Source organism: Eumetopias jubatus, unplaced genomic scaffold, assembly GCF_037043125.1.
Source record: "Eumetopias jubatus isolate StellerSeaLion01/CBP00866 unplaced genomic scaffold, mEumJub1_p1.0 scaffold_10, whole genome shotgun sequence".
Lineage (NCBI taxonomy): Eukaryota > Metazoa > Chordata > Mammalia > Carnivora > Otariidae > Eumetopias > Eumetopias jubatus.
This window is the reverse complement of record NW_028274816.1, coordinates 59991599-60012306: the sequence shown is the minus strand read 5'-3', so window position 1 is coordinate 60012306 and position 20708 is coordinate 59991599. Positions and strand designations below refer to the sequence as shown.

Sequence of the window (20708 nt, the reverse complement as noted above, 5' to 3'; positions counted from 1 at the left end):
CACACACACACACACACACACACACACACACACAGAGTCACTCCCTTAACATTCCCCCCTTCCTGCTATGTACTTGGACCTGAAGTAGCAATGCTTACAACACCTTCTAATGCTGCACATTCTAAATAATATCTCTGTGGGTTTGTTCAGAGATAGAAAGAGTAAAAACGGTAAAAAGGGGCCCCCTTTCTGTACCTCCAGAAGTCTGGACATACCATGATTCTTACACATGTGAACACCTTTCTGAGATACAAATGTCTGTGTTGATGGTGTGAGTGTGACACTATGAATGTAAGGGAGCTGTGTGAGTTCGTGTGTATCATAGTGTGCATGACACACTGTGTCTATAGTGTGTGTGTTCTTGTATAGTGAGTTTTGGATGAGAGTTTGTTACAGAAAGTGTGAGTTTGTATATGTGTAAGTGAGCATGTGTGACTGTATTTGTGTATGAATACACGTGTGCATTGGCATCTGTGTATAAGGCCGTAAAACACATATAGACTAGAGACTGAGCACCATCAGGATTCTAATCTTGCACTGGGAAACTGGGGGCTCTGGGTAGTGGAGCTAGATCAAATTGTGCATTTGTATGAAAGAAAAACAAAAGGATTGGGGCGCCTGGGTGGCTCAGTCGTTAAGCATCTGCCTTCGGCTTAGGTCATGATCCCAGGGTCCTGGGATCGAGCCCCGCATCGGGCTCCCTGCTCAGCCAGGAGCCTGCTTCTCCCTCTCCCACTCCCCCTGCTTGTGTTCCCTCTCTCGCTGTGTCTCTCTCTGTGTCAAATAAATAAATAAAATCTTAAAAAGAAGGATTAATTTGAACTCATATTTTTGAAACCAGTTACAAAAGCACTCAGGCTCAGTACTAAACATTGAGCAAAAAAATCTTTAAAAATTAAAAAATAAAGCCTGAAAACCCAGATAACCATTCAGTGCTCTTGAATTAAGGAAGTAACATTTGTTTATCTGTTTGGTAAGGAATTGTAAAGTCACCTCGCTAAATTATCTCACCCGGCCTGAAAAAGCATGCTTTCATTGGTGAGGGACTCATAAACTTGTGTATTTCTCTCTTTTTTTAATTTCTGAAAGATTGATTTTATTTATTTATTTATTTAATTAATTTATTTATAGCACACAAGCCGGGGGAAGGGCAGAGGGAGAGGAAGAGAGAGAATCTCTAGCAGACTCCACACCGAGCATGAGCCGGACATGGGGCTCGATTCCATGACCCGAAGATCATGACCTGAGCTGAAATCAAGAGTCAGACAGTTAACTGACTGAGCCACCCACACATCCCAAACTTGTGTATTTCTACAGTTATTATTCTGTTAGATTTCCTATTACCTACAGGGGTGGGAGGAAGGGTGAATATTGGTAAACTCTATTTTGCAAAAACCTCCCATATCCACCTGCACTTTCAAATTAATTGTAATTGAGATGTGCAAATAAGTCCATTAGTTTCTAATGTAAATTAGAGATTGTTATCATGTTCTTCCTTTTATTTATACTTCCTAGAAAATCTTGTCAGTTACTTTGTTTCTATATTTCTGCTCATAACATAAATGATGCTGCAGTCCACTGGTCTGAAGACTAGGAAATAATTCATTTGGGGTAGAAAAACTCTTCAGGGGAACAGAGAATACAGTGAGACGCACATGCTTCAAGGCCAGTCCCACCTGTTGTCAGGCCTCAATATTTTCTGCCCCCTCCCTATGAGACCCTGTCTGCCTCCAGGGATCAAGGCAAAGAAAGAACCGTCCAAATACTTGCGAAGGTCTCTTTGGAGATGATAACCAGAAACTTGTCATTGTTTTTGGCAGTTAACAATTGGGAAAAAAGTTTTCCACAAATATTCTCAGGTCCCCAAGCCTGTCCTCTCACTGCAGCTACAGGTAAAGAGAAAATTGCAATTCTGCAGGGAGCTGAGGTCATAGAACCACAAACCATATTTAGTGTTCTGGCAGCTTAACCTCTCTCTCGCAGGATACCAGCTGTGGTTACCAGCATGCTGATCCCCATCCTGGCAACCAGAGGGACTCCAGTATTTTCTATTTCAGTCTATGGGGGCAGAGTCTGCAAGCAAAGAGGGCTATTAGATGTCTGGTAAGTGTTCACATTGGGAAAAAAAATAATGATTTTTCTGGGTTTCAACCTGGTCCAGTGCCAAAGTCACACAGGAAGGAGGAATAATTTTGAGGCTTGAGTTGAGCTAGTAAAGAGTGACAGGGTCCTAGACCTTCACCAATCCCTGATGGCTCCTGATGTGATTTAGGATAACCCTCACTGACAGTGACTGTTGGTGTTTAATCCAAGTGATAATGAGATCTGATTTTTCATGTGAAGCAATGGCTATAGTTCTAAAATAGATCTTCAACCAGGCTACCTTACTAGCTGTGGGTCAGCATAGACTACATTTTCAGGATTATTAGAGGTGCTTGTAATACCTCCATAATTAATAAAAGCTAGAAGAAATCTACAGAATTATCTAATCTTTTGCAGAAGCAGTGCATAAGAATGACAATTACTGGAAGAGAAATGTTTTATCTCAGGGTATGTGAAATGATTAGTGGAGGCATTAATTTTTTTCTGTTGAAAACATCCATGATCTGGTAAGACCATTTTCCATCTTTGAATTAGCGGAGGGGCACTTAAAGAAAATGGCAATGTTACAGAATGGATTTCAGATGGCAGTTAGACACAAAAGTATCTTGTGATCTATTCTCTGGCTTAAAAATATTCTCTTATCAGGGTGCCTGGGTGACTCAGTCAGTTAAGCATCTGCCTTTGGCTCAGGTCATGATCCTGGGGTCCTGGGATTGAGCCCTGTGTCAGGCTCTCCGCTCAGTGGGGAGTCTACTTCTCCCTCTCCCTCTGCTGCTCCCCCTGCTTGTGTGCTCTCTCACTCTCTATGTCAAATAAATAAATAAAATCTTTAAAAAAATATTCTCCTATCAATCACAAGCTCTTAAATTTCAATTTATAAAATATACAAGTTTTCACTTCTTAGAGATTTCATTTCGTATATGTGTCATATTTAAACATGTTTCACAAAACTTCCCTCATTGCCAGTGTTTTTTCTTTTTTTTAAAGCAATCTTTTTTTTTTTTAAGATTTTATTTATTTGAGAGAGAGAGAGAACTCTCTCCTCTCTCAGGGAGGAGAGCCACCATGGGGTTCAATCCCAGGACCCCGGGATCATGACCTGAGCCGAAGGCAGACGCTTAACCGACTGAGCCACCCAGGCGCCCCACCAATGTTTTTTCTTAAGTGATGTTACTAAAAAATTTTAGTTTGTGACTTGAAATTAGAGATACTGAATTTCTGCTCTATAGTACTTTATCACATATTGGTGTTTCAAGACCGATAGTTCAGAGCACGATAGAGTATTAAGTGGTTTTTGTGATAGGTATCATCTTGCTGACATAAAGGCAAGTTACTGTTTCTGTGGTCAATCCAATATAAAGCCAACAGTGCATTCTTTCAATATAATTTGTCACAGAGCAGGTCCGTATACAATTATACCACAATCAGCACATCTAGATTTTATGAAGATATTTAAAACTTTTTCATAGTCGGTATTAGCCTATACAATAAACACTTACACATAAATGGAAACTTGTTACAAAAATATAAAATACCAAGTGTAAAATAATATAACAAAGTACAAAAACTTCTAAATATACACCTGTATTTTGAAGGCATTTATTTATTTATTTTTAAAGATTTCATTTATTTGTCAGAGAGAAAGAGAGAGCATGGCAGGCAGAGGGAGAAGCAGGCTCTCCTCTGAGCAAGGAGCCCAATGCAGGACTCAATCCCAGGACCCTGGGATCATGACTTCAGCTGAAGGCAGATGCTTAACCAACTGAGCCACCCAGGTGACCCTACACCTGTAGTTTGAAGAATGCATCTAACTAACTTTGTTAGAACAGCATCATGTTTAAAGGCACTGCCGTTATGCCAGCCCAGCCAGGTTCACATCTCCCCATTTCCACCAAAATGGTTTGAATTTGATAAATCATTTACCTTTCTCTGCCTCAGTGTTCCTTATCTTTTTCATGAAAATGCTAGTACTGACTCTCTCATGAAGTTGTGAAGAATCCAGGATGTGCACACACGTGTATAGTATGAATCATGCTCTGTAGAAAGCACTTAATGTTGAACAGTCAATACTTGGAAACCTGTTAAAATATGATAACTATAAGTAATTATTTCTAAGCTGGAACTAACGTAAGAAGAAAATATTGAATTCCAGCTGGTATGACACATAGAGCTCACATCTCATGTTGCCATGCAGGAATCTCTGGCTCAGAGGATGAATATCACTCCCTGGGAACTGGCAGAAAGGCTGACAGGGATTTGGCGATAGGAATCATCTTTCTATTACAGACAATAGTTGGAATTCTGGGGAATTTCTCTCTTCTTTACCATTATCTCTTCCTTCACTTAACAGAATGCAGGGGTAGGTCCACAGATGTATTTCTCAAGCACTTGATTGTGGCCAATCTGTTATTTTTTCTAAAGGAATCCCCCAAATGATGGCCACTTTGGGGGTGAAATATTTCCTTAGTGATTTTGGATGCAAACTTGTTTTCTATGTTCACAGAGTGGGCAGGGATGTGGCCACTGGAACCACCTGCCTCTTGAGGGTCTTCCAGGTGATTATAATCAGTCCCACAGGCTCCAGGTGGGCGGGGCTTAAAAATGAAAGCGCCCAAGTACCTGGTCGCCTCCAATATCCTCTGCTGGGTCCTGAACATGGTGCTAAATATTACAGTTATTTTGTCTGTGACTGGCAAAAGGAACAACACAAACACCAGGAGGAGAAGTGATTATGGCTGTTGTTATTCCGTAAGTGGGGGCCACGTAACACAGTCACTGTATGTAGCATCCGTATTCTTCCGTGATGGCTTCTGTTTTGGGCTCAAGATCTGGGCCGGCGGCTCCACAGTTTTCATTCTGCACCAGCACAAGCAGCAGGTCCTATACATTCACAGGAACACTGTCTCCCCCAGACCCTCCCCTGAGACCACAGCCGTCCGGAGCATCCTTGTCATGGCGAGCACCTTTGTTTCCTTGTGGACACTGTTCTCTTTCTTCCACGTTTGTCTGGTTGTGTTTAACAACCCCCGTCTGTGGCCGAGGAACGCTTCTACACTCCTCGCTGGGTGTTTTCCTACTGCCAGTCCCGACATCCTCATGAGCCATGACCCCAGAATGTCCACCCTCTGCTTTCCTTGCAAAGGAACACAAAATCACGTAAGCTTCTCATAAATATGTACGTTGTGTATTTATTCAAATGGTTATTTATTTATAATCCCCTTCAGGGTATGAGCACACCTATGAAACTGTCATAGGACAAGACTAACAAGAATGACTGAGCTTCTGCTCCTCAGTAAACGTTAACATGAATGGCAACTGTAAATGAAATGGAACTATGTTAATATTTATGGAATTGAAATTTATGATGTTTGCAGTGGAGGAGTTCAGGTTCCATGGAGCGATTACAACAGTGGTTCTGGAAACAATTTGCAGACGATAAAGAAGTCATTAAGAATACAGCTTTCAGGGCGCCTGGGTGGCTCAGTTGGTTAAGCAACTGCCTTCAGCTCAGGTCATGATCCCGGAGTCCTGAGATCGAGTCCCATGTCAGGCTCCCAGCTCGGCGGGGACCCTGCTTCTCCCTCTGACCCTCTCCCTTCTCATGCTGTTTCTCTCTCTAATAAATAAACAAATAAATAAAATCTTAAAAAAAAAAAAAAGAATACAGCTTTCAGGGACACCTGGGTGGCTCAGTCGGTTACGCATCTGCCTTCAGCTCAGGTCATGATCTCGGGGTCCTGGGATCAAGCCCCGCACCGGGCTCCCTGCTCAGTGGGGAGTCTGCTTCTCCCTCTGCCTGCTGACTGCCTCTCCCTCTGCTTGTGCTCCATCTCTCTCTTTCCGACAAATAAATAAAATCTTTAACAACAACAAAAAGAATACAACTTTCAGTCTGATAAAATAAATTTTTCAGACACTAAATGCTAATAGGATTGTAGGAAGAGTGCCGTACAACAGGAGCACCAGTTGAGATGGTCATTCCGAGAAACCAAAAACTGAAGAGCAGTAAGTGAAATTGGAGGGTAAATTAAATTTCAGAGAGTACAGTCATTGAGGGATAAGTAATGGATTTTATATTACATCCGTAGAGAGACCCCAGTTATTTGAAATAAGATGTTATGGAAGGGAGATGAGTATATGTAAAACGTGGCCATCGAAACAGCAGTCAGACAAATGAGATTACAAAGTAGTTTTTTTTTAAGATTTTATTTTTTTATTTGAGAGAAAGAGAGCATGAGCAGGGAGGAGGGGCAGAGGGAGAGGGAGAAGCAGACTCCCCACTGAGCAGGGAGCCCAATGTGGGGCTCCATCCCAGGACCCTGGGATCATAACCTGAGCCAAAGGCAGACGCTTAACCAACTGAGCCACCCAGGTGCCCCCACAAAGTAGTTTTTTGCAGATTTTTAGAAGATATCGTGTAAAGTGTTGCTTATTAAAAATGGTGAGGCTGTGGAGAAAGGGGAACCCTCCTACACTGTTGGTGGGAATGCAAGCTGGTGCAGCCGCTCTGGAAAACAGTATGGAGGTTCCTCAAAAAGTTAAAAGTAGGGCTCCTGGGTGGCTCAGTTGGTTAAGCGACTGCCTTCGGCTCAGGTCATGATCCTGGAGTCCCGGGATCGAGTCCCACATCGGGCTCCTTGCTCAGCAGGGAGTCTGCTTCTCCCTCTGACCCTCTTCCCTCTCGTGCTCTCTATCATTCTCTCTCTCAAATAAATAAAATCTTTAAAAAAAAAAGAAAAATTTATTAAAAAAAATTAAAAGTAGAGCTACCCTACGACCCAGCAATTGCACTACTAGGTATTTACCCAAAGGATACAAACGTAGTGATCCAAAGGGGCACCTGCACCCCAGGGTTTATAGCAGCAACGTCCACAATAGCTGAACTATGGAAAGAGCCCAGATGTCCATCAACAGATGAATGGATAAAGAAGATGTGGTATATATACACAATGGAATACTACTCAGCCATCAAACAAAATGAACTTACCATTTGCAACCATGTGGATGGAACTAGATAGAGGGTATTATGTTAAGCAAAGTAAGTCAATCAGAGAAAGACAATTATATGATTTCACTCATATGTAGAATTTAAGAAACAAAACAGAGGATCATAAGGGAAGGGAGGGAAATATAAAGTAAGATGAAATCAGAGAGGGAGACAAACCATAAGGGACTCTTAACTATAGGAAACAAACTGAGGATTGCTGGAGGAGAGGTGTGTGGGGGGATGGGGTAACTGGGTGATGGGCATTAAGGAAGGCATACGATGTAATGAGCACTGGGTGTTATATGCAACTGATGAATTACTGAACTCCACCTCTGAAACTAATAATACCTATGTTAATTAATTGAATTTAAAGAAAATAAAATTTAAAAATAAATAAATAAATAAGTATGCATTCCACTTGGGAAAACATTGTATGGATTTGGGAATCTGTATAAGGTAGGGTTTTTCTATAATGTGAAGATGCCAGTTGGACATGGTGGCAGAAATAGGTCCAAGGTGCCATCCTATGACTCAAAGATAAGGAATAAGGTTAGGGTGCTGTGTGTCATTACTCAAGAAGCAATGGGAGAATGGTCATTTGGAGGGGTAAACCATGAATCCATTGATTGACATGTAATTTTTGGCCTGTGGCTATTCAAAGGAAGAAAATGGACATTTCTACAATTTTACAAATTATTTTAATATTGGTTTATACTATATGTATATCATAAAACTGACATGAAGACTTGAGGTTTTAAATATTAGAGACAAAGAATTTGTTTCACCTGATGGATGTGTATTAAATGTTCTGTCAAAGAAATAGAGAAACACATTTCAAGCTCATAATACACCTAAAAATATTTACAATATATTAGACACTAAATAGTATGCTTGTGTGTGCATATTCCCATCTGTGTATTTGTATTTGAATGTGTATCTATATACATATACACACCTGTTCATGATTGTTTATATATGCACGTAAGTATAAATTTAAGATCAAATTATGTTTTTTATCCATAACATTGGAAAATTGTAAATTAATAAAAAATAATAGCAAACTGCTTTAACATTAAATTCTATTTTATTTGATATGTATATCTAGATGCTAGTTGTTGGTATAAATTTACATGGAATATATTTTTCATTTTTCTATGTGACTCCTTATATTTTAGGTATCTTAGAAAAATATCCAAATGAATATAGTAATTTTTTTTTTTTTACTGATTTAGAAGTAGTCTTTAAGTCTAATATAAAAGTAGATGTATTTTTAGGAATGGATTCCACAAGTTCTTGTTATGTTTTCTTATTCTTTCTAAGTTAACTTTGATCATATCAACTATTTAAAATAACTAGAGGGGTGCCTTGCTGGGTCAGTTGGTAGAGCATGTGACTATTAATCTCAGGATTGTGAGTTTGATTCCTACATTGGGTGTGGAGCCTACTTAAATAAATAAAGAGGGGCACCTGGGTGGCTCAGTCAGTTAAGAGACTGACTCTTGATTTCGGCTCAGGTCATGATCTTGGGGTCGTGGGATCCCCTGAGTGGGGTTCAGTGCTCAGTGTGGAGTCAGCTTGGGATTCTCTATCTCTGTCTCCCTCTGCTGCTCCCCATGCTCGTGCATGCTCTCTCCTTCTTTCTCAATAAATAAAATCTTTAAAATTAAATAAGTAAAAATTTAACAAATAAAATAAAAATTAAATTAAAAAATAGCTGTATTTTACTTCTTTCTTTTAGAAGTTGTATAATCAATTAGTTAAACTACATGGAATGAATTTTTCTTTTTTCTATTTTAATCCTTATATTTTGGCTATATCTCTTGAAGAAATACCCAACTGAAAATAGTAAAATATGTTTAACATTAGCAAGAGTAGTGTGTCTGTATTGAGTCCACTAATGGTTGTGTTCTGGATTATAATTATCAATTTATATTGTGGTCTTCATTATACCAGTTACACATTCTCTTTCTATCATAACTTTCTTTTTTATTTTGGAAATAATTCTGTTACCCCTTTCAAATTGGTGGTTGTACATTCAGTATAATTTTTTTTTTTAAGATTTTATTTATTTGACAGAGAGACACACAGCGAGAGCAGGAACACAAGCAGGGGGAGTGGGAGAGGGAGAAGCAAGCTTCCCGGGAGCAGGGAGCCCGATGCGGGGCTCGATCCCAGGGTCCTGGGATCATGACCTGAGCTGAAGGCAGACGCTTAACGACTGAGCCACCCAGGTGCCCCAGTATATTTAATTTTTAACTTAGAAATTATAGCATACTGTGCTCACTTCGGCAGCACATATAGTAAAACTGGAACAGTATGGAGAAGATTAGCATGACCATGCGCCAGGATGACATGCAAATTCATGAAGTGTTCCATATTTTTTTTTTTACTGTTAAAAACTAATCAGAGGGCGCCTGGGTGGCTCAGTTGGTTGAGCCACTGCCTTCGGCTCAGGTCATGACCCTGGAGTCCCGGGATCGAGTCCCACGTCGGGCTCCCTGCTCGGCGGGGAGTCTGCTTCTGCCCCGGATCCTCACCCCATCTCATGTGCTTTTTCTCTCTCTCTCTCATTCTCTCTCTCTCAAATAAATAAAATCTTTAAAAAAAAAATAAACCTAATCAGAGTATAGTTATTTAATAGATTAAATCACTGGACAGTATGATGGCAACCCAACAATAAAACAAGCTCTCCCAGCACATTTTCTTATTGATCTGTATTTTTTAAAGTGTTGACATCATATGCACAGGTCATAAACTCACAGCTCAATGAAATTTCACAAACCAAATATACCTCTATTGAACACCTAGCTTTTTAAAAAAATGCATAGATGTAGAAGATTGGTAGCATTCCACAGAAACCATACTTTCCCCCCTAAAGTTTCAGTACTTCCACTAAGTAACCAATATTCTGACATCTAAGAGCATAGAAAATTTTCAGGCTGTTTTTAATTTTACATAAATGAAAGAATACAGCATTCACTTTTTATTTTTATTATTCCATGTGTTGCTTGTCAATCTATCTATATTGACTATCAAAGAATTTTTTTTTAAAGATTTTATTTATTTGAGAGGGGGAGAATGAGAGACAGAGAGCATGAGAGGAAAGAGGGTCAGAGGGAGAAGCAGACTCCCCACTGAGCAGGGAGCCTGATGCGGGACTCGATCCCGGGACTCCAGGATCATGACCTGAGCCGAAGGCAGTCGCTTAACCAACTGAGCCACCCAGGCGCCCTCAAAGAATTAATCATTCCTCTGTTGTCATTCACGTGAGTGGTTCTCATTTTGGGGCAATTAGGATAACACTCACATGTAAATTCTTTTCTCTTTGTGGGATATGTATGTATACCTTTGGGTGAAATATTTTCCAAAAGGCTTTTTTTTTTTTTTTTAAGATTTTATTTATTTGACACAGAGAGAGAGACAGTGAGAGAGGAACACAAGCAGGGGGAGTGGGAGAGGGAGAAGCAGGCTTCCCGCAGAGCAGGGAGCCCGATGCGGGGCTGGATCCCAGGACCCTGGGATCATGACCTGAGCTGAAGGCAGACGCTTAACGACTGAGCCACCTAGGCGCCCCAAAACACTGGGGTTTAAGTTTGTGGGTCCTCACCTATGATGCAAATCTACAACGGTACAGAATCCCCTGGGGCTGTTTGCAATCCCCTCCACACCCTGGTTTGGGGGCAAGGCAGGGGAAGCAAAAGCAGAGGTGAAGCTCTTGCGACATTAGGTCTTTTGTTGCAGACTCAGGATTCTTGGATGTTCCGCGGCAGCCCATGAAACTGACAACCTAATTACTTTGCTACCAAATAAGGTAAAATTTAAGATCCTTCTTCCTTCTGTTAGTTTCTGCAGACCCTAGGCAGGCAGAGGACCCATTCTTGGGGTAAAGATTCGAGGGAATCTGAGTTCTGGGCTGAACTTTGTGTTTCTGGTGGAAGAGGTCATCAAGAGGATGTGACCACCGCTTGACTTGGAAGCTGTCCCCAGGCAATGGGAGGCTGCTCACTCCCTCCCCTGTCCTTGGAATGTACACTCTGCCCACAGTTCCCGGTGGGAACTGTTCCAAAGACATAGAGTAAGGTGTTGTTGAGACCATCTATGCAGTGCATGTGATTAAATCCCACTAAAACCGCTCTATAAACTTCTAAGATTCTGGCAGGTGGGTATGGAGATCTACTCATCTCACAGCTACCCAAGACAAACCTCTTAAGTTCCTTTGCCTATTAAACCTGCCACCTACCAAACTGGAGTGGACTGCCACTTTCTTCGGTGTCTCTTTGCCCTCTGTGGACAGCCAGTTTCAGATTTCTCCTGGGAAGCTCATGAGGTTGTGACCCTACAGTAATGCTGGGAACACCAGGAACTCTGGGGCCATTTGTGAGGGGCCAATTTGGAGTAGAATCTGTGGGGAGCCCTATTCATTTATACCATGCAGGGTGGTTCCAGTTGTCCAGTTCCTTGATGCTGGATTTCAGACAGGTGATTTAAAGGCAGCACTGGATTCAAGTTATGCACATCTACCCTTGGGCACCCACCAATCATGGATCATAGGATCCTACCTATCTATACCTATCCATACATCCATCCATGGGAAGGAAGAGAATTAAAGCAGGGGAGGAACTATCAAGCACCCATGCAGGGGGCAGTATGGGGTTGGTGGAAAGCCTAGTTTTGTACTACAGATTCTGGTCTTAGGAGGGCATGCGCTCTGACTCAGACCTGTGTTCTTGAGGCTTCTTTCCTTAAACCTCTTGAACTAACCTCTGCTAGCTTCAAACTGGTCTTCTGCAGCCTCCACACCTCTCTTGGCCTTCACAGAATTGAAGGGAGTTAGGGCGTTGCTCTGGATTAGGCTTCGGCTTAAGGGGATGTTCTGGCTGGTTTGATCTCCTGTTCAGACCACTACAGCTTCTTCCATATCAGCATAGGCTCTTTTGCTTTCTTATTCATGCATTCACTGGACTAGCACTTTTAACTTCCTGCAAGAACTTTAACTTTGCATTCACATCTTGGCTAAGTGGTACAACAGACCTAGCTTTGGGCCTATCAACTTTTGACATGCTTTCTTCACTAAACTTAATCATGTCTAGCTTCTGATTCAAAGCAAGAGGCATGTGACTCTTCCTTTCACTTCAACACTTGGAGTCCATCATAGGGTTATTGAATGGCCTAATCTCAATTATTTTGTGTCTCAGGGAATGAGGAGGTCGGGGGAGAGGGAGAGAGATGGAAGAACAGCTGCCTGGTGGAGCACTCTGAACACACACATTTATCGATTAAGTTTGCCATCTTATATGGGTGTGCTTTGTGGTGCCCCAAAACAATTACAATAGTAACATCAAAGATCACTGATCACCATCACAAATATAATAATGAAAAAGCTTAAACCATTGTGAGAATTACCAAAATGTGACACAGAGACACAAAGTGAGCAGGTACTGTTAGAAAAATGGCTCCAGTAGACTTGCTCAATGCAGGTCACCACAAACCTTCAATTTGCAAAAAAAAAAAAAATGCAGTATCTGTGAAGCCCAATGAAGTGAAGTATAACAAAACAGGTATGCCTGGATTCCTTTTGTATTTCCGACATAACAAACTGTCATATACTTAGCAGTTCATACAACACCATGTATAGTCTCACAATTCCTAAGTCAGAAGTCTAGCAGGCTTGGTTGGGTATTCTGCTTAGGACCTCACAAATCAAAAAGCAGATGGCATGGCTCTTCTCTCTGACACCAGAGAAGAATTCTGGTTCCAGGATTCTTCAGTTATTGGCAGAAATCATTTCATCCTCATGGTTTCCATGTGCCCCTAATCACCTGTCTCCAAAGACAACCACAGCATGGGAAGAAACCCTCAGGCCTCCCATCTCTAACTTACTTCTTGGTCTAAGGCCTCGTGTGGTTACAATGGGCCCGCTCAGATAATCCCTATTTTAAGGTCGCTTTATTACCTCCATGCATAACCTTAATGACACCTGCAAAGTCCCTCTTGCAAAGCAACACAACATAAAACTCACTTTAACAATAGTGGGTAGAGATATATCTGCCACGATATGAGACCACTGACTTTTCTCAATGAAAACATACTTTTAAAATAAATTTCAGTATATCTACAAAATAGTACAACTTTTCCTCTTCAGATCGTTTCTAATAAGGGTAAAAAAAAATCAAAGGAAAAAGAATACTTAGAAACTCAAATTTTGCCTTGCTCTGTTTCACATTTTAATAAAACACATATTATACCTCAGCAATACTGGAGCAAAGGGATCTTCATTGTTAAATCTGAGGTACTAAAGGTCTTCAAGACATAGGTAAAGCCAGATAAGGGACATTCTGGCACCACTTTTCATCACTGAGTACCGGATACCTGTCAAAGGCCCTCCTGCCCAACCTGCACGAAGGGTCACACCCTCTGCCTCACATCTTAAAAGAACAAGATGGCTGTGGCATGTGCAGTACACCCCAAATCCTACATGCAGTTCTCCGCTACATATTCGATTTTATGCCTAAGTTTTTTTGCCTTGTGAATTGAAGTTAGAATCTTTCCAAGATTAAGGTGTGAGCCAAATGTAAATGAAGGAATTAATGAATGGGGGAAGGAATTAATGAATGGGGAATGAATTAATGACATCCAATCTGTCCCCCCATGACCTCCATCACCCCAGGCTCCACCCTTCCCCTCCCTTTTCCTTTCCATACTCCCTCTTGCTTGACCTTTACCATCACCTAAAACTCTGTAAGACCCTACCACCATCCAACCTTCACAACTCCTATATTATCTCTCTCTCTCTCTCAAAAAAAAGAAAATCTTTTAAAAAAAAGGGCGCCTGGGTGGCTCAGTCAGTTAAGCATCTGCCTTCAGTTCAGGTCATGATCTCAGGATCCTAGGATTGAGTCCTACATCAGGCTCCCTGCTCAGCCCCTCTGCCCCTCCCCCTGCTTGTCCACACTCTCTCTAAATTTTTAAAAATCTTAAAAAAAAAAAAAATCCTTAAAAAAACCCCAAAACTCCTATATCGTACACTTCAACTCCTACTCCACTGCAATTCCAGAAAACCACAGACAAGGGCTACCTGGGTGGCTCCAGTCAGTTGAGCAGCCAACTCTTGATTTCGGCTCAGGTCATGGTCTCAGGATCCTGGGATAGAGCCCCACCTCGGGCTCCAAGCTCAGCAGGGAGTCTGCTTGAGGAATCTCTCTCTCTCTCTCTGTCTCTCTCTCTCCCCCCCCTGCCCCTCTCTGTGCTCCTGTGGGTGTGCACGCTCTCTCTCTCTCAAACAAACAAATCTTTTGAAAAGAGAGAAAGAAACCACAGGCAAGCTCTCTTCTTCATCCGTTGTCCAGTGCTACCTTTCCCGAGACATAAATCAGCCCTCCCGTTCCGGACAGCCCAGTCTGTTTCCACTGAACTTGGCGCTCCTGGACCCCAGCACTCCAGCCCCCAATCACGGGGCTTCCTTCTCTATCCCATCAGCCTCACATACCATCTCAACCCTGAAATCCCCGCCCCTTTCCCTGAACCGTTTCGGGCGTTACGGGCCGTGTCCTCCAGAGCTCCCTTTATCACCCTTCCCCCATTTTGCCTCCCTGTGCTCTTCATTACCACTGCTCCCCAGTTCCACCTCCCCATCTACTCTTCACCCCTGCTTAGGCTCACTAACCAGCCCCAGGACCCGCATGCCATACTTATGATGCCCCTTCGACCATCGTATTTTTTTAAATTTTTTTTAAAGATTTTATTTATTTATTTGAGACAGAGTGAGCACAAGCAGGGGGAGTGGCAGGCAGAGGGAGAGGGAGAAGCAGGCTCCCCGCTGAGCAGAGAGTCTGATGCGGGGCTCGGTCCCAGGACCCGGGGATCATGACCTGAGCTAAAGGCAGTTAGGCGGCCAACTGAGCGACCCAGGCGCCCCCTAACCATCGTATTCTTTAGCCTCTCAAAGAGGTAAAGTCCCGTGTACCTTTTACCCACTCTTGCTCCTTAACCACCTGCTCCCATTACCTGCCATCCCCATTAACCCCTTCTTTCCCATGACTCCCCAACCACTTATCTACCCAGCACACAATATCTTCCTACCCTCACCCTCCTTGCACACTCTGTCTCTTACATACTGAAACCCACACTTTAACCACTCTGTGACTTGAACACTCCTGTGTCTTTTTAACCTCTTTCCTCCGTTCTTCAAAGTCTGTCTCCCCACATTCCCATGCTCTCTGCACCGCATCTATATTCCCATCCCATGTCCTCATTGTAGGTCACTTTATCACACATTCTTGTTCTCTGTCACACACAGAGCAGCATATCCCCAACACCCCAACTTTACCACAATGTGTCTCGACCTGAAGTGGCCATTAACACAGCATCTTTGAAATATCATGTTTTGTAAATAGTATCACAGGGATGGAAGGATGTAAAATGGGCAAAATGTGCCCCCCTTTCAGGTATCTAGAGTTCTGGAGATACCACTGTCCTTCCACATGTGAAACTGTTATTAAGATTTGCTGGGGCTTATTAGGATTGTGTGAGTGTCCTAGTGTATAGGAATGTGACTGTGGCTGATAGTGAGTTTGTCACAGAAAGCGCATATGAGTGTGAATGTGTTTAAGAGTGTAAGCAGAGGGGCGCCTGGGTGGCGCCATTGGTTAAGCAAAAACTCTTGGTTTCGATTCAGGTGGTGATCTCTGGGTTGTGAGATCAAGCCCCACACTGGCCTCTCTGCTCAGTGCGGAGTCCGCTTGGGATTCTCTCTCCCTCTGCCCCTCCCACTCATGCTCTCTCTCTCTAAAATAAATAAATAAAAATTAAAGTTTTTTTAAAAGATTTTATTTGTCAGAGAGAGAGAGAGAGAGAGCACAAGCAGGGGGAGCTGCAGGCAGAGGGAGAGGGAGAAGCAGGCTTCCCATGAAGCAAGGAGCCCGATGTGGGGCTCGATCCCAGGACCTGGCATCGTGACCTGAGCTGAAGGCAGACGCTTAACCAACTGAGCCACCCAGGTGCCCCATAAATAAATTTAAAAAAAGGAATGTAGGTGTACATTTGAGTGTGTTGATATGCATGTGGGCCAATTTACAGTTGTAAATCGGTGAAAGGGCTTGGGTGTATAGGGGCTGTCATCATTATGACTCTAATCCCCGATTTGTAAATTGGGGAAATTGGCTAGTGGAATAGTGTCAAATAATGGATTTGTTTCTTAGGGAAAAGAAAGCAAAGGATTAATTAAGTGTGGAGGTTCCTGTTACCATTCAGTGGTCTTGAATTGAGATACTATCAACTTATTTCACAGTTAAGAGAATTGTACAATCAGTCTGATTAACCCTCTGATCTTAGTGCTTTCCTCTGTAACAGACACCTGTAAATCTCTAAGAGTCTCTCCAGGGATATTGTTCTGTTTAGACTTATTAGAAGTTTTATTAGACTCCTTCTATGGAAGAAGAAAACTCCCATATCACCTAAACTACCAAATTAATTGACACTGACTTCTGAAAAAAAATCCAATGTTTTCGAATATAAAGGTCATTGTGTTCTTCTTAAAAACCACATCGTTGGGCGCCTGGGTGGTTCAGTCATTAAGTGTCTGCCTTCGGCTCAGGTCATGATCCCAGGGTCCTGGGATCGAGCCCCGCATCGGGCTCCCTGCTCGGCGAGAAGCCTGTTTCTCCCTCTCACATCCCCCCTGCTTGTGTTCCCTCTCTCGCTGTGTCTCTCTCTGTCAAATAAATAAATAAAATCTTTTAAAAAATAAAAATAAAAAAATTAAAACCACGTTGCTTTAAAAAATCCTTCTAAGGCACGCTGTCTGGTTTACATTCTCAACTTACCGCTTAAATGATAAAACAGAGCAGTGGTCTGAAAATTAGTTCAGGCTCACTTTCGGGATGAGCAACTTCTCAGGGGAGTAGAGAATCCAGTGAGACACCTAAGCCTCACTGCTGGTCCCACACGTGTCTGACCTCAGTATTTGCTCCCTCGCTGTGAAACCCTGTCTACCTTCACAGATCAAGGAGATAATGACTAGAAACCTATCAAACCTGTTGTTTTTGGTAACCAGCGGCTGGGAGAGGGGAAAAAAAAAAAGTTTTTCACAAATATTCTCAGTTCCCCAAGCCTGTGCTTTCACTGTGGCCACCGGCGAAAAGGTAATTCTGCAGGGAGGTGAGGTCACAGAACTGCAAGCCCGTATCCCATGGTCTAGAAGGCTCCCTCCCTGTCACACAAACACTGCCGGTCGTAACCAGCACACTGAGCCCACCATCCCAGCAGCTGGAGGGAGTCAAGTGAGTATTTTCTATTTCAATCCGAGAGGCAGAGTCCGCAAGTGCAGGGAGGTAGCAGGAGTCTTGGAAAGTGATTATGTCAGAAAAAGAGATTCTTCTGGTCCAGTGCCAAAGCCACATGGGAAGGAGGAATAATTCGGAGGCACGAGCTGAGTTAGTGAGGGGAGATGGCTTTCTAGACCTACATCAACCCCTGATGGCTCCTGATACGACTTCATGTAACTCTAACTGACAGTGACTGTTGGTGTTTAATCCAAGTGATAAGGACACCTGACTTTGAAGGGCTTAAGGACTGTCCGACTAAAATCAATCAGCCTGTCTTCCAGGAATTAGACTGCATTTTCGGGACTAGTATCAGTGTGACTGTAATACCTCCATGCCTGTAATAAGGATTAGGATAAATCCACAGGGATCCTCTAAACCTGTGAGGAAACAGTACATCCAAATGGCAATTGCTGGAATGGAAATGATTTCTCTAATTCTGGGTGTCTGAAGAGCTTATGGAGACAATAGCTGTTTCCTCCTGATGGTGTTCTTGGTCTATCGATTCCGGGGAGGCTGTTTTCCGTCTTCAAATTAAGGGGGAAGCAATTAAGAACATGGTAACATTACAAAATGGGTTTCGGGGGCGCCTGGGTGGCTCAGTTGGTTAAGCGACTGCCTTCGGCTCAGGTCATGATCCTGGAGTCCCGGGATCGAGTCCCGCATCGGGCTCCCTGCTCAGCGGGGAGTCTGCTTCTCCCTCTGACCCTCTTCCCTCTCGTGCTCTCTATCTCTCATTCTCTCTCTCTCTCGAATAAATAAATAAAATCTTAAAAAAAAATGGGTTTCGGAGAGCAACTATTAGCCAGCAAAGATCTTGTGATGTATTCTCTGGCTTAAAACTGTTTTCGTATTAGCACCAAACTCTACAATCTCTTTTTAACTCTACAATTTCAACTTGTAAAATACAGTCTTTCAAGCTTAGAAATTATTTTGTATATGTCTTATATTTTGATTTTTTCACAAATCTTATTGCTCATACTTTTTCTTAAGTGATGTTAAACAGATGAGCTTAAGATTTGAGATTAGTAATATTGAGTTGCTGTTCTGCACCAACTTACCACATATTGGCATTTCAAGTCTCACAGTTTAGGGCACGACACTGGAATTCAGTGGTTCCTATGGTAGGTGTCATAAAAGCAAAATAGTGGGTCAGTTGCCAATACGCTATAAAGCTAATAGTGGACTCCTTAAACACAATTTGTCATGGAACAGGTCCTTAGAATTTTACTATAATCCGAGGGTCTACATTTTATGGAGATATTTAAATATTAATTCATTATTGTAAGTGGTCAATACAATAAATCTTTAAACAAATGAAAGATTGTTAGGAAAAAATAACCACTACTTATCTAAAATAAGATTACAAGGTCTGAGAATGTCCTAATACGCACCTGTATTTTGAAGAATACATCTAACTAGCTTTGTTAGAACAGCATTGTGTTTAAATGCATTGCCATAATGCCAGACCAGTCGGGTTCAAATCTCCCTATTCCCACAAAAACAACTTGAATTTGACAAATCACTGAACTTTCTCTGCCTCAGTGCCCCTTATCTTTCCCATGAAAATACTAATACTGACTCTCATCTATTTATGAAGAATACAGGATGTACTACCTACACGGCCTTTATAGCAATGATCTAGATTATGTAAAAAGCTCTTTAAGTGTTACAAATTCAGCCCTTGGAAACTTGTTTAAAGCAAATATTCTAAAGAATTGTTTCGAAATGGGAACTACAGTAAGTGGAGAACATCGGATTTTAGCCGACATGATGCATGTACCTCACGCCCCATGTTCCCATGCAGGCATCTGGCTCAGAAGAATTTCACTCCCTGGGATTTTACAGAATGACCACCAGGGATTCGGTGTTGGAACTGACCTTTTTATTGCAAACTATAGTTGGAATTCTGGGGAATTTCTCCGTTTTTTATCATTATCTCTTCCTTTATCTGACAGGACACAAGCTTAGGTCCACAGATTTGATTCTCAGACACCTGACTGTAGCCAAACTCTTATTTTTTCTAAAGGAATTCCTCAGACAATGGCCGCTTTTGGGTTGAACCATTCCCTTGATGATTTTGGATGCACTCGGTTTCTATGTTCACAGAGCGGGCAGGAATGTGGCCGTTGGAACCACCTGCCTCTTGAGTGTCTTCCAGGTGATCGTGCTCAATCCTGGGGACTCCAGGTGGGCAGGGCTTAAAATAAAAGCTCCCAAGTACCTGGGCACCACCGACATCCTCTGCTGGATCTTGACTATAATGCAAAGTATTTTGGTTCCTTTTCATGTGACTGACAAAAGGAATAGCACAAACATCATAAGGAAAGCAGATCATGACTACTGTAATGCGGTATATTACAGCAAAATCACAGAGTCACTCTATGTGCCATTGCTATTATTCCATGATGGTTCCTGCTTGGGGCTCATGGCCCGGTCCAGGTTTTCATCCCGCACGGGCACAGGCAGTGAGTTCAGTACATTCATGGAACACTGTCTCCCCGAGATCCTCCCCTGAGACCACAGCCACCCAAAGCATCTTTGTCCTGCTTTGCTTCTTTCTTTATGGACACTGTCCTCTATCTTCCACGTTTGTTTGTCAGTTATTAACAACCCCCGTCTGTGGCGGAGGAACGCTTCCACACTCCTCGCTGCATGTTTTCCTACTGTCATCCCCTACATCCTCATGAGCCATGACCCCAGAATGTCCACCCTCTGCTCTGCCTGGATAAGGAAACAAAATCCCCTAAACGTTTAATGAATATGTAAGTTATATGCATATTCACAATGGTTGTTTATTAGCCCCTTTCAATGTATAAGCACATTTATGAAATATTCACAAGAGAGGGGTAAACAAGACAAACTGAGCTCCTGCTACTAAATAAAAAACATCAATACCAATTATAAATGAAATGTGGTGTATTCATCAGGTTAATGTATAGTAGTTCCTCCTTACCCAAAGTCTCGCTCTCTGCAGTGGGTTCCCTGCAGTCAACTGCAGCCCATGAGCAGACAATCCTCCTTCTGATTTGTTGTCAGAAGGTCCATAGCAGCTGAGGGCTACGTCACAAGCCTACCATATTCATCACACTTCATCTCATCACATAGGCATTTTTATCATCTCACATCATCATCATCAGAAGGGTGAGTACAGCACAATAAGATATTTTGAGAGAGGGAGAGAGAGAGGGACCACATTCATACTTTTGTTACAGTATATTGTTCCAATTATTTTATTATTATTTATTGTTGTTAATCTCTTACCATGCCTGATTCATAAGTTAAACTTTATCATACAC

General features: G+C 42.2%; 1 non-coding gene and 2 pseudogenes across 1 annotated transcript; all 3 read left to right on the top strand.

Moving 5' to 3' along the window:
* The first annotated feature begins 4260 nt into the window (after positions 1 to 4260).
* On the top strand, positions 4261 to 5274 carry LOC148163272 (vomeronasal type-1 receptor 4-like; annotated as a pseudogene).
* Positions 5275 to 9366: 4092 nt separating this feature from the next.
* On the top strand, positions 9367 to 9472 carry LOC114202408 (U6 spliceosomal RNA). The gene has a single exon (XR_003607793.1). It is a non-coding gene; the product is annotated as a U6 spliceosomal RNA (small nuclear RNA).
* Positions 9473 to 19258: 9786 nt separating this feature from the next.
* LOC114202403 (vomeronasal type-1 receptor 4-like) lies at positions 19259 to 20167 on the top strand (annotated as a pseudogene).
* Positions 20168 to 20708: the final 541 nt, after the last annotated feature.